Raw genomic sequence first — 13,779 nt, 5'->3', positions numbered from 1 at the left:
ATAGCAGACTGTGAGCATCCACTTCTGTGTTTGCTAGGCCCCGGCATAGTCTCACAAGAGACAGCTATATCTGGGTCCTTTCAGCAAAATCTTGCTAATATATGCAATGGTGTCAGCGTTTGGAAGTTGATTATGGGATGGAACCCTGGATATGGCAGGTGATGAGCACTTTTCGAAGAGCTTGTATTAACTCCTTAAATGGTGTTGAATATTGTATGAGAATGAGAAGTTAAGCTTCTGTGTTCTTGGCACTTGGCAATTCTAAGTCTGTATTGCTTTGATCCCCACCATGTGGTAGGTATTATAATAATCACATTTGAAAAATGCAGAAACCCAAGCATAGGAGGGTTAAATAACTTTGCCCAAATGCCACACAGCTACTAAGGAACCAAACCCCAGGCCAAAGTGTTCTCCTCTGACAGCTGTAGTTAAACTCTGGGCCACTCTGCCTCATTTGCAGAAAACCAGGAGGCCCTATGTTTGATTAACTGTTACTTAAATCAGTTAAGCAACCAGGATCATTAACTTTTATAACCAGAGATCCTCTGGGCCCCATATGATTGGGCTACTCAGTGGTCTGCCTGTTGAATAGGAGGCAACTAGAACCAGGAAAATGTTAATCTCAACTACACGAAGACTTCGCTTCATCCTGGCCATGCGTGATGGCATCGCCAAGAAAGAGAAAGCCATAAATGGGCTGGGAATGTTGACTGAAGAGTAAAAGAGCTTTCCTAGCAGACTTGAGGCAGAGAGAGACAGACAGAGACAGAGACAGAAAGAAAATATAAATATACAGGCAGAATGGAACCTTCATATATTATTGGTGGGAATGTAAATTAATATACCCAAACGGAAATTATTATAGGTTCTAAAAATAGAATCACCTTGCGATCTAGCTATACCACTCTCAGGTATGTCCTGGGAGGAGCCGAAGTCAGCATACCGCTGAGATTTCTGCACATCTGTGTTGCTGTATTCATAATAGGCAGACTGTGCAATTAGCCTAAGTCTCCATCCACAGAGAAATGGATAAAGAAGATGTGACACACATACACAGTGGAGTTCTGTTCAACACTAAAGGATGGAATGACAGCATTCGCAGGAAAATGGACAGAGCGTTTTGTTAAGTAAGAGAAGACAGACTGAGGAAGACCAGCATCTCATGTTTTCACTCAGAGGCAGAATCTCGATTTAGAGAAAAGAAAAGGGCACGACGGCAGAAGAGTAGCTATTTCAGAAGAGGAAGGAGAAAAATGGGACCACGATGTAATGGAGAAAGAATATCATCAAAGCACATTACAGAGGGCTGGGGATGTAGGTCAGTGGTGGAGCATTTGCCTTAGTATACACAGGCTCTGAGTTCAATAGCCAGTACTGTAAAAATGATTTCATGATGAAGATATGGAAATTTCATAATGGAAACCTATTATTCTCTAAAATTAATATGTGTTTTTTTAAGGAAGCAAATCTCAGCTCTGGGGAAGCTGTGGCAAAAATAAATACAAGTTTAGGAAGAGCCTAGGACTGCATAGCAAGACTGTATCCAACACACACACACACACAACTTAGAGGATAAGTAAATAAATAAAGTAAGTAAGCCAGGTTCAGTGGTACACTCATTTAATCTCAGCACTCAGGAGGTACATAGCCAGATGATCCTTGTGAGTTTGAGGCCAACCTGCTCAAAGAAAGAAAGTTCCAAGCCAGCCAAGGCTACATAGACATACTCTATCTCAAGTTGGCCCCATTGCGTTGACACCCATCGGGTGTCTTCCTGGACACCACTCTGCTGACTCCTGGGAATGGATGGACACGGCCAGGGCTCCACATGGAGAGGCGAGAGGCTTATAGATCAGTGTTCACCTGGTACAGAGATCTATAAGAAGTTCAGGAGGAGCCGCAAAGCAGAGGGGGCTTCATCTAACTCTGAGCTGACACCTGAACGAGGAATCCCCATTTGCCAAGTGGTCTAGCACTATAAATGGCTGAGCCTGCTGCCCAGTAGACCTCGTGCCCTGCAGACCCAGTGCTGGCTCCACCCACTCCCCTTAGATTTCCAGAAGAGTTTCAGTCCCTTAGAACAAAAGACCGGCTCTCCCTCCCTCCCTCCCTCCCTCCCTCTGCCAGAGCAAACATTGGGAAACACCTGGTTCAGTGACTTCACTCTTGCACTTGGTTGCGTGTCTCACAGCAACAGATCCACTCTCCTCACCTGCCCTACCTCGCCCACTGCAAACGAGCATCAGGTGACTGAGGCAAGACCTAGCCCTGGGGATAACGAAGGGAAAGAGGGGACTCTCCTGGACACAGTTCCCTGTCCAGAGTACACACAGATGATGACAGAATGCTGCCTCATGTCAGAGCAGTCATCAGAAACTCCAAGCAATGGGTATACCAGTTCTCCTGGGGGGGGGGGTGCCCCATCTCCTTTCTTTGAGAAAGCACTACATAAAGTAATGGTTAGAGGAACATATGTGCATGCGCAAATCAGTGCTTCCTCAAATTTTAGTGACCCATCCTCCAAAATGACCTATGGATTTTTTTGTTTTGGTTTGGGGTTTTTTTTTGGTTTTTTTGGGGGGGGGGTTTTGGGGGGGTTGTTTTTTGGTTTTTGAGACAGGGTTTCTCTGTATAGTCCTGGCTGTCCTGGAACTCACTCTGTAGACCAGGTGGGTATCGAAATCAGAAATCCACCTGCATCTGCCTCCCGAGTGCTGGGATTAAAGGCGTGTGCCACCACGCCCTGCTTATTTTTTTTTAAGTAGCTGCTTTTGCTGCTCTGTTGATTCAACTGCCACTCACATGTCGGTGAGTCCCAACATGAAAATTATTAACTGTGATGCTTAGGGGGTCTTGTAAATATTTGATCATTGTCCCTAGCTTGTGGTTTCACCAAAGTGCGTACCAAGAAAGCGGAAGTCTGTTTCATTTCGTGTGTGTGTGTGCATTTCTGAGGGCAAGGGTCATATTTATTTAACTTGTTTTATGTGATGTTAAAGAGTGTCGTGTACAATGGTGTGTTTAAAAAATAAGTCTATCGACTCAGGAGGTAAATGTTTATCTCCTAGAAAGGGTTAAAATGCAAGCACATCACCCATCATTTTTTTTTAAATCAGAAGACAAATATAATGTTGCAATGTTGACTTGCAAGTGTCAAATAAGCCAACCAAAATAGACAACTTGATTAAATGTGGTATTTTGAACAAGCTCACCTATTCTACCTGGCTGGCAGTGAATGGGATCTAGTCCTAGAGAAAGGATTAGAATCTGATGTAGAAAAAAAACACAAACCAAAAAAACAAAAAAACCATCTGATATAGAAGTGTCTGAAGGAATTTCTAGCATAGGACCGGGAGAGATACTTCAGTGCAAAAAACACTTGACTCACATACACAAGGACCTGAGTTTAACCCCACAGCACAGATTTTAAAAGACAAAAAGGGAAAACAAAAAATACTGGGCATGGTGGTGTGGGAGTCTGGGATGGTGATGCCAGCACTGGGGACGGAGAGACAAGCAGAGGTCTGGATTCACTGGCCAGTCAGCCAGCCTCCTTGGCTGCCCCCAGGGGAAGACAGACCCTATCAACATCAACAACAGTATTTATGGCCCGTGTAATGACATCTGACGTTGTCCACACACAGCCGCATGTACTTGCACATGTGTGAACAAGCACACACGTGGAGAGAAGTTTCCAGCATGGCTGTGGTCTATCAGCCTCCAGTCACCCTTTGTCATGGTTTTGCCTCATCTGTGAGACACCTGCTTGCAACTTGGCATAACTGAGAAGTAAACATTAATTGTATTAGGTCAATTTAATTTTTAAAAAAATTTTTTTGCCTTCACCTCCTGTGCAAAACATGAGGGAGTTGAGGTATTAACTGACAAAGGAGAAAATAGACATGACACTTGACACTAACAACCCCAATTTAAAATGTTTTAAATATATTAAATCACACAAAATTTTACAACTACCCTATAAGGTCAGTTTCACCACTGTGCACAATTTCAGTGAAGAACTTTTCATCAGAGGAAAATTAGGTCCAAAATAATTAAATATCCTTAGGTGCCCAAATCAGTCACACACACACACACACACAAACCCAAATGACATACTAAAAAAAAAAAAAAGGAATAAGCAGCCAAAATCTCGGACGAGACCTGAGCTCTTTCTCCAGTCTCGTCTAATCTTCTAGCTCTTGCAAATCCTCTTTTCATTACTGATGGCTCCAGAGGAACTTAAGGGAACATTGCAGAAGAGGAGGCAGGAAGACCATAAGAGCCAGGGGTAGAGAAGGACCATGGTAAAATATGTTTCCAGGACATGACAGAGCTGTGGCACTCATGAGCTCACAGAAGCTCTGGCTGTCTATACAACACCTACACAAGATCCAACAATATCAATATGGATGGATGAAGGTCAAGAGTCCCCACCCCAAGCTAAGAGCAATTGGCCACTGATGCTACTGGAGAACGAAGAATCCGTTTCCTTCAGAGATATGGCCTGTCCAAGGTTGCCCATGAGTCCTTGGATGGCCCTTTATCCATGCATGAAGAGGCAACACTGACTGGACTCAGTAGGTTATAAATAAAAAAATAAACAAGACAATATGACATATGATCTTGGAGGAGCGGGAGTTGGGGAGATCAAAATGCATTGTATACATGAAATTCTCAATGAGTAGATAAATAAATCTTAAAAATGTAAAGTTACTTTGTAACATATCCATATGTTTAAGCCTATTAGCATTAGCTAATGTAGCAGTCTCCAGTGTCAGTGAATTGATAGAACTAATGCTTACTTCTAAGTCACATAGAGTCAAGAGTAAGTCTTCATGACAGTGCTGCCCTGGGAGACTTTCTTCCAAGCAGTGATTGTCCCAGGCCCCTCTTGTGTGATGTATATTTGTTACTTTGGAGTAGCTCTGACTAAGGTACCTGAGAGAGCTTAAAGGGGGAAGAGTTTATTTTGCTCATGGTTTTGGAGGATTCAGTCCATGGTCGATTAGCCTCATGCCAAATGTTTTGTAAACAAGAATGTTGTGGCAAAGGTTCCTTACTTCATGATGGAAGAAATAGGGAAGAGGTAATTGGAAACTCTTACATACCTATTTCCTCCAATATCCTGAAGTTTCCAGAACCTCTCAAAGTAGCACAATTCCCTGGAGATCCAGTATCCAATATTTGACCATGTGTGAGTCATTTCATATTCAACGCATAACAGTGTGGTTCATCTGTTTTTCAGTATCAAATGAAAAATGTTTGTCATCTCAATGACATTCTGGTCTTGGGGAAATAGAGAAGTTAGAGACTATAGAGAAAGAAGATGAAACCATTTGTTTTTATAAGACAAGGTCTCATTATGTTTCCCAGGCTGGCTTTGAACTTCTGTGTTACCAGGTGGGTGAGACTATGAGTGAACATCACAGCACTCAACTAGCAATTTCCTTCTGAAGTGTCTCCTTTGATAGTTCTTGTAAGGCAAAATTGCTAGCAGAAGTATCTTAATCACTAGGTACGTTATTAGTACCTGTCAGTAATTACTGAGGCAGAAGTATCATGAGTTTAAAACCAGACTGGGCTATGTAGTTAAATCCTTCCAAAACAAATCAGACAGACAGACAGACAGACAGACAGACAGACAGGGACAGACAGACAGGGACAGACAGATAGACAGAGACAGACTATCTATAAAGTCTTTACTTTCATCTTTAAAGACTAGTTTTACTAGGTATAAAATTCATTCTTTCTTTTCTTTAGTATTCCCAATATGGTGCCCCAGATTCTTGTGGGCTAACACTGTTTCAAGTGAGAAATCTGTCATTGATCTTATTGTTGTTCTTTTAACTTGATATGACATTTTCCTTTAGAACATTCAAGATTTTTTCTCATTATTTTTGGCCTTCGCTTGACCGCGTTGTGTCTAAGTGTCTTACTCAACATTTGATTGTAATGTTGCCCATCAGATTTGAGATTGCTTTGAGCCTCTTTTGTCAAAAGTTTCCTACCTCTTTCTCAGTCTCTTTTTCTATGACTCTTCTGGATATACCAAAATTTCGTATTCAGCCAGGGACAAGCTTCTACACGGGGCTTGTGAGACCCCCGACTGTACATGGGCTCATCAAAACTCACTATGAATCTCTGTCTCATTTTCTGTCTTGCCCGTCAAATTCTGGCTAACTTGTCGATCTGTTTCCCACTCTAGCCCTTAGGACAACAAACATGTTTGTTACTAAGGTCACTACTATTTTTTTTTCTCACATTCCTGTGCTCTGTTAACTACATACCCCACCAGCAGGGAAACCAATGGTTTTCTAGTTTACTCTCTCAGATGAAATTATTAACCAAGGATGAAGAGATGAGAATAGTCTCAGTAAGACCACCATGACCTTTCACGCCTGAGATATTAGCAGTTTTCTTTCCTAGGAGTACCACAACAAAGCCCCCCAAACTTGACAGCTTAAACAACAGAAACACATTGTTTCTTAGCCCAGGGGAGATGTCCAAAGTCAAGGTGTCAACCTTGGTTCCTTCTGGAGAAAGAGGAAGGACCTGTTCTGTGCCTCTCTATACCCAGCTCCTGCCCCAACCATCTTTGATGTTCTTTGGTGTGGACCAGCATCACCCCGACCTCTGTCTTCATCTTATCATGGAGTTCTCTCCAAGTCCTCTTTTTTTTCTTTTTTTTTTTTAAAGGGAAATCAGTCCTAAAGAAGTAGATTAGACTAGTGACCACATGCACTTCAGTAGCATCTCATCTCAACTAGTTATAATGTTTCCAAATATAGTCACGTTCCCAGGTACAGGAAGCTGAGGCTCCAGTGTATGAATTTGAGAAGATACCGTTCAGCTTACACTAGGGAGCAAACAGCAGTATTGGTTTGATGAAATGGAAAGAAACGAAAGAGAATTCCTCAGGTCCCAGGATCTGTCGACCTTGAGCAACCGAGCTCTGTTTCCCTATCCGCAAAATAGGGAGATGTCTGAGAATAACATCAGGGCATCCCACCTCAACCATTCTTAAAATACCACTTCTGAGACAAGTCTTAAGGTGCAAGCTTTAAAGTCTTGGCTTTGAAAAATACCTTTGGATTCTGTCTTTAAAAAGAAAAACAAAAAATCTCAGGATGACAAGGTGGCTCAGCAGGTAAAGGCAACTGGCTACCAACTCTGACAGCCTGAGCTCAATCCTTGAGAGAAGCACTTGGTGGAAAGAAAGAACTGACCACTAAGAGTTGTCCTCTGACCTGCACAGTTGTGCCATGGTATACATATGCACACATACACAGAGATGATAGATAGATAGATAGATAGATAGATAGATAGATAGATAGATAGATAGATAAACTTCTTTATAAAATCTTAGGAAAGTCCTCCTCTGCAGGCACTGTAACCATCCAGACGAGGAAGTTCATGACCAACCGTCTGCTTCAGAGGAAACAGATGGTCATTGATGTCCTTCATCCTGGGAAGGAAAACAGCACCAAAGACGGAAATTCGGGAACAGCTGGTCAATATGTACAAAACTTCACCAGATGTTATCCTTGTATTTAGATTCAGAACTCACTTCGGTGGTGGCAAGACAACTACTGGCTTTGGCATGATCTGTGATTCTTTAGATTATACAAAGAAGAATGAGCCTACACACAGACTTGCAAGACACAGTACCTCTATGAGAAGAAAAAAAAGACCTCCCCAGAACAGCGAAAAGAACACAAGATCAGAATGAAGAAGGTCGGGGGGACTGCAAAGGCCAACGTTGGTCCTGGGAAAAAGCCAAAGGAGTAGATCTGTGGTGACTTGATCTGCTGTGATGTGCAGATTTCTGAGAGGACAAATAAACTAAAAAGTTTCTCTCTCTCTCTCTCACACACATACACACACACACACACACACACACACACACACACACCCTTCAGGGAAGGACCTTGCTGGCTTGATGTCTTTTTTGTTTGTTTGTTTGTTTGTTTGTTTTGTTTTTCGAGACAGGGTTTCTCTGTGTAGCCCTGGCTGTCCTGAAACTCACTCTGTAGACCAGGCTGGCCTCAAACTCAGAGATCCACCTGCCTCTGCCTCCCAAGTGCTGGGATTAAAGGCGTGTACCACCACTGCCCGGCATTGATGTCATTTTAATGTGTTCCCAAATGGCCCACATCCTAGAAAATTGGTCTCCTGTGTGGTGGTGCTGATGGGGTGAAGCCTTTAAGAGGTGGGACCTGGTATGAGGTCACCACACTCAAAGATTTCATGAGGTTCTCACAGGTTCTCACATGGCTTTGGCCCTTCCGTGGGTGATTCTCCACCATGTAATCATGTTGCTGGGTAGGGAAGGGTTTACCAGGGCTGGCTCCGTGCTCGTTGGACTTTTGAGCCACCAGAATTGTGAGCCAAATACTGGGTTTTTGTTTTCATTCTTGTTCTTTTTATTACCTGGTTTAAGGCTTTGGTGCAACCAGCTAAGGCAGACCTTTGCTAGGACTGATGTCTAAAGAGTTTCTGCCCAGAAGAAGCAGGGTGTCCAGCTCTGATTTGCCAGATGGTCTGTCCTCACACCTGTGTCATGGTGACCCTGCCTTGGGCATGGGAGTTTCGAAACCCACTGCATTTGTGTGTGTTTGCTTGGTGCTGCAGTTAGCTTCTCTGAGAGCTGGAGGAACTGCCAAGCATAGATTTACTTTTAAAAATTAATTTGGTTTTGCAAAGTTCACCACATTCTAAGATAACACTCTCTGAGGCTGAGGGAAGAGGGAGCAGGTGGCCTCTGGGCCCTGGAAGAGCTGGAGGTACAAACACCTAAAAACCACCCCCAAGGGCTCTGTTTAGGAAATTATAAACCATTATTTTTTATTTTTGCACCTTACATCAGCTGAAAGTCCTTCGTAATACCAGATATATAGATTAGAAGTCAGTTACTCGGGAAAAAAAAATGTTATTTAGAATAAGGACTAGTAGATTGATGAATGGGTATTTTTTATTAAACTAATAAAATTTCTTTTAAAATATGCAACTCAGTTATCGACAATTTTTTTTATGTATATGTGCTTGCTCTGGTCAACCCCACTTGCTCCTGTTGGCCTTGCTCGCTCAGGCCCAAAGATTTATTTATTTATTATTATAATTAAGTACATTGTAGCTGTCTTCAGACTCACCAGAAGAGGGTGTCAGATCTCATTATGGGTGGTTGTGAGCCACCCTGTGGTTGCTGGGATTTGAACTCAGGACCTTCGGTAGAACAGTCAGTGCTCTTAACCGCTGAGCCATCTTGCAGCCCCCAGAATTGACATTTTTTTTAAGTCATCAAAATAACTTATAATAGTTAAATGCCTCTTAAATATACATGATATCTTTATCTGAAGCTAAAAGTAATATGCACTCAACCAGTTTTTTTTAACTTTTTTTTCAAAGATTTATTCATTATATGTAAGTACACTGTAGCTGTCTTCAGACACACAAGAAGAGGGCATCAAGCCGGGCGTGGTGGCNCACGCCTTTAATCCCAGCCCTCGGGAGGCAGAGGCAGGCNGATTTCTGAGTTCGAGGCCAGCCTGGTCTACAAAGTGAGTTCCAGGACAGCCAGGGCTATACAGAGAAACCCTGTCTCAAAAACAAACAAACAAACAAACAAAACCCAAAAAAAGAAGAGGGCATCAGATCCCATTACAGATGGTTGTAAGCCACCATGTGGTTGCTGGGATTTGAACTCTGGACCTCTGGAAGAGCAGTCAGTGCTCTTAACAGCTGAGCCATCTCTCCAGCCCCCTCACCCAGTTTTTAAAATCTATTTGAAACATTAAACATGATAGAAGTAGAAAAAAATCTCTTATGAAGTCCTCTCTGAAAGGAAATTGTGAAAAAGTTCCTGATTAGACAGAAACTGTTCCATCTCCAAGGGAGAATACGCAGCGTAAGTGTGGCAATGAATGGTGATTTAACGGGTGATTTTAATTTCTTCTCTAGTTTTTGTGGGAAAACTCTGCTAGTTAAGGTTGAAGTCTACCATGACCGGACAGCCTCTGAGCTCCGTGCAAAATGGAGACTCCCTGGTTAGCAGATTTTCTCTGACCTTGTCTGGGGGATGCTAAGCCCCCACACTCACCTGAGGAATATCAGGTAGTCTTAGAGGATCAAGTCCCTTTCTCCTGACAAAACCTGTTCGGCCAGGACCTGAGATTCCTGACTTGCTTCCCATGCTAATGAGGTGTGCCAGGTACCCTAAGCCCCCAGCCGGTGACCTTTACCCATCCTGGGTGTCCCTGCCCTCAGTGCCCCAAAACTTTATAAGCCTTCAATCACCCTATGTAAAGTTGATCTGCCTCCTGACGAGTTGTCCCGGTGTGGTCTTCACTGTACATACACACAGGGGTTCCAACCCCACCCCACCCCGTCACCATTTCTGTTCCCTCTGCCCTCGTGGACTAAGGTTAGTTCCATTATCAGAAGTTTCTATGGTAAAATTGTTGTTAATCTAAAACAATGATAAAATATTGAATTGTGTGTTTGTAGCTTAATGTGTATGCTTTGTGTGTGTGTGTATTTGTGCATGTGTGTGCATGTGCCTGTGCGTGTGTGTGGGTGGGTGTGTGTGTGTGTGTACATGAATGCCAAGCCAGAGGCCAATGCCGTCTCTCTCTACCTTGTTTTGAGACGGAGCCTCTTACTGAAACTAGAGCTCACCAATCTTGCTGGCTATAAGGTCCCAGGGATACTTTTGTCTCTCCGCCCCAGTACTAGTTCTTCAGCCTAAGACACCACACCGGACTTCTTTATGTGGATTCTGGGAATTCAAATTTGGGTCCTCCTGCTTGCAAAGATGCCTACAGAGCCTTTATCTGCCGCGCCAAATCACAGGCCTTGATTTCTCTTATCCTCGATCTTTATTATCTTAATTAGCACAGATAGTTCTTGGCCACCTTTTGCTTACCTTTCCTAACCGCATCTGCAACTAACTGAATTCTGGGTATCTTGTCTATCACTATGGCTCGGAGGAGGAAAGGAAATGGAGAAGGATCTTTACCTTACTTAGACCTGCGCGACATCTAGTGGTAGAAAAGTAGAATTGCAAGTTTTCCCTTTAATGTCCCTAGCCTGTTTGTTATAAGCAATTGGGCCCTTGTTACCCACTAAGCCCTGTGAATGGTGTAGCTCGCCGAGCATTTGACCCAGGGTCAGGTTGTTCTTCAGCGTTTCATACTATTGGTTATTCACCCTCTCTGTTCTCAATAGCTCTCAATGCCAGAGTTTGGGTTAGGGCTTGCTCTCCTTCCAGAATATTCTAGAATTTCCCCCTGTAACAACTTTAAAGCACTTCTCTCCTTAAAAGTCCCCTCTGGAAGGGGCCTGGCATAGCTCAGCGGCAGAGTGCTTGCATAGCAAACACAATGCCCTCATTCAATTCCAGTTTAAAAAAAAAAAAAAGTCCCCTCTGGGGCCAGCGAGGGGGCTCAGTGGATGCATGTACTTGCTGCAAAAACCCGATGACCTGAGTTCAATCCCCAGGACCCACTGTGAAAGGAGAGAACTGACACGCAAAAGTTGTTCTCTGACCTCTACCTGTGCACAGAGGTACCGCCCACACAACATGCATACTAATAGTAATAATAATTAACAAATGTTTTAAAAGTTTAAAGCTGTCTCTGGTGGCTCTATGAAGTCTCTAGACTCAAGCCCAACGTGCAAGCCCACGTGCAAACATTTATCCATACATGACATGCTCGCACCACTACACTAGAAGATCAGTAACACCATAAATTCGAGTCAGGAAAAAAAAAAAAAAACTAACAACATTCATAGATTGAGTAAAAGCACCAACGAGTCTCCTCTGTACCATAGTAGAGGTTGTGGCACTGTTTGGGGACAATGGGCTACCGTAGTAAGTGGTATGGCGAATGCCTAGCCAGGAAAGCTTCTTGGGACCCGTCCTCGCCCATCTTTTCAACCTCCGTTCCCCTCACTTCCTGTCTCGCTCCCAGCCCTGCTCTCCAAATGGAACATTTGGACTCGAAGGTCTCCTCTAACGTTCTTCCCCGCCTTGGCTTCCCCGATTCCAAAGCTTTCCATCTTCCCAAACCCTTTCCTAACCATCATCCTAGTCGGGAAGCTGTTTTGCGTTACTTCTGCCTCCACACCCCACGTCCATCTTTTTCATCTCAGCCTTTCCTAGCTGCCTTCTGCTGAGTCTGCAAGCTCTGAGGGCACAGGGCTATCTTAATTCGTGTCGTAATTTTGTGCGGTGTGAGCGGTAAACACAGGAGCAACGCAGGAAAGGGGCGGGTAATTCGGCGTCACGTGTGACAGCCTGCTCTTTGGGCTTACCTCAGTTTCTCTTCCTGCTCCTGTGGCAAAAGCAGTTTAAAGGAGTAAGGAAGTGCTTTATTTGTCTGGTCTTTATGAAGTTGGTGCCATCGCCGCTTCTCAGATGAGGACACTTGTTGCCCGGAGCTTGGGTGACTTCCCAAGCTCATCCAGGGACGAAATGAAGGTCGGGAAATTGAGTGCGCTGACCTGAACTTCTGGTATTTTAGTCTAAACTACAACAGGTGGATCTAGGTGAGGGCACGCAGTTGTGTTCTGGCACAGATAGTGGAGCCTGAGCTGCCCTCTGCTGGTTGGCTCTGCCTTCCTAGGACTGTCTATCCCTTCTAAGGCCCCTGCCTGGAAAGAGGGGCCTCCAGAAGCTCTTTCTGACCCCACAGCTTGAAGATGGGAACATTCAGCAAGCAAAGGGTGCTCTAAGGGATAAAGAGCCAGCAGATCATGGGAGAATATTCAAGGACCAGAGAGAGCAACTTGTGGCTCAGTGAAACTGCTCAAAGAATCAAATCGGGAAAATAAACTCTTTGCCTAGGAATGCCATAGATTGCACTAAAATAAAAATACCTGTTTTTAAAAGTATTTAAGTATTTGGATCCTCCCTGGCACTGAGTCCTCCTTTAGGGTGGAAAGGTGCAAGGTTTATTTATTGCTATACTTCATAAGTGCACTTCATGTGTTAGGGATTTGTTCTCCGGTGTGATGGTAGCATCGAAGAGATGCAGGTCAGGGAAAGTAATGAGGCTCTAGCCCACCGGTTAGATTGGTGCAGGACTCGTGGGAATGGATTGGTTCCCACAGGAGCAGGCTGCTTTAAAAAGAGCAGCCTGTCTTCCCTCTCCCTTCCCCTCATTTCGTGCTTCCCCTAGTGGATACCAGCCCTACACTCGAAAACCTTCAGAACTGTGACCCAAATGAATCTATCTTCCTCATGAAGTTCCAAGTGTTGGGTGTTTTGTTATCACAACACAAAATAGACCGTGACTCATGTTCGACACGCTAGTTCTTAGAGAGGTGCCTTGTGGAACCATTTCAAAGTGCGGGTGTCAGGGCTGGGGAGATGGTTTGGTGGGTAAAGTGCTCAACATGAAAGCGTGGGGTCCTGAGTTTGAATCTCCAACTCTCTTGTAAAACCCACATAGCGTCTGTGGTCCCAGCACAGAGGAGGTAGAGACAGGGGAATTCTCAGGATTCATGTGTTGACTGCAAGCTTCAGGTTCAGGAAAGAGACCCTCAAGATGGAGCTGGACGCCTTTGATCTCAGCACTTGAGAGGCAGAGGCAGGTGGATCACTGTGAGTTTGAGACCAGCCTGGTCTACATAGTAAGTTCTAGGACAGCCAGGGCTATGTAGAGAGACCATGTCTCAAAAAAGAGGAGGAAGAAGAAGAGGAGGAGGAGGAGGAGGAAGAGGGAGAAGAAGAAGAAGAAGAAGAAGAAGAAGAAGAACAAGAACAAGAACAAGAACAAG

General features: G+C 44.0%; 1 pseudogene; it reads left to right on the top strand.

Moving 5' to 3' along the window:
* The first annotated feature begins 7,392 nt into the window (after window positions 1–7,392).
* On the top strand, window positions 7,393–7,788 carry LOC110300910 (annotated as a pseudogene).
* Window positions 7,789–13,779: the final 5,991 nt, after the last annotated feature.

Source organism: Mus caroli, chromosome 8, assembly GCF_900094665.2.
Source record: "Mus caroli chromosome 8, CAROLI_EIJ_v1.1, whole genome shotgun sequence".
In the NCBI taxonomy this organism is placed as follows: Eukaryota; Metazoa; Chordata; class Mammalia; order Rodentia; family Muridae; genus Mus; species Mus caroli.
This window is presented reverse-complemented; position numbering and strand designations above follow the sequence as displayed.